The sequence below is a fragment of the Arachis duranensis genome, chromosome 10 (genome assembly GCF_000817695.3).
Source record: "Arachis duranensis cultivar V14167 chromosome 10, aradu.V14167.gnm2.J7QH, whole genome shotgun sequence".
Taxonomy (NCBI): Eukaryota; Viridiplantae; Streptophyta; class Magnoliopsida; order Fabales; family Fabaceae; genus Arachis; species Arachis duranensis.
The window spans coordinates 66,606,414-66,607,363 of record NC_029781.3 but is presented as its reverse complement, the minus strand read 5'-3'; positions in this window follow the sequence as shown (position 1 = coordinate 66,607,363).

Here is a 950-nt window from a genome sequence, read left to right as displayed (position 1 = left end):
GCGTGCGCGTACATGGTGCGCGCGCGTCCACCCCCTTTTTTTTTTTATATCAGAAAACAAATTGCTGGATGCTCCCCTTAGTGTTCACAACTCTTATTCACTCAACTATCATACAATTCACAAAAATACAATTTTTGATATTATTCATCTACTACTAAACACAACATGCATGTGACTAAGCTAACAACTAAGTTGTACAAACAAATTTGTATGAAACATCTACCTACAATGGTAACTCAAATCACTTATTAAGTAAATGTAAAAGATTGGAAAGAGTTTACCATGGTGGGGTGTCTCCCACCTAGCACTTTTAGTTTAAGTCCTTAAGTTGGACATTTTGAGATGCTTGTCGTCATGGTGGCTTATGTTTGTACTCCTCCTTGAATCTCCAAGGATCCATGCTCCTCAATAGGTTGACAGAATTTCCAACCATTTTTATTAAGCTTGGGCAGAGTTCTACCCAAAATACGAGTCCCCATATTTGGTCTTCACATAGCGAACCGGGATCCCATATCTTATTTTCGCATCCATCCGTTAGTTGAGTTCCATGATTTTGTCGGATGGGTGGTTGACATAAATGTGGTGGACGCACAGAATTCTCTTTACTCCACCAATGCTTCCTTCTAGATCCATACGAGGTGATCTTTGTCCCATCATCATCCCTATACCTTGAGGCCTTGACCTTAATGAGCTTAACACCTACTTTCCAACCACTACACAACTCATTCTTACTTTTAATTCCACAAAGGGTTCTAAGTTGACCATCATTTTCAATCAAACCATATTCAAGTGAGAAATTAAAGCTTAGAGATAGAGATTTTACCCACTTAAATGTTGTAATGGATGGTAACTTGGGAAAGAAGGCTTCCCCACACTTAGACAATGCAAGATCTACCTCCTTGTGCTCCTCTTTGATTGTTTCCACCTCTTCACAAGCTTCTTCAATTTCA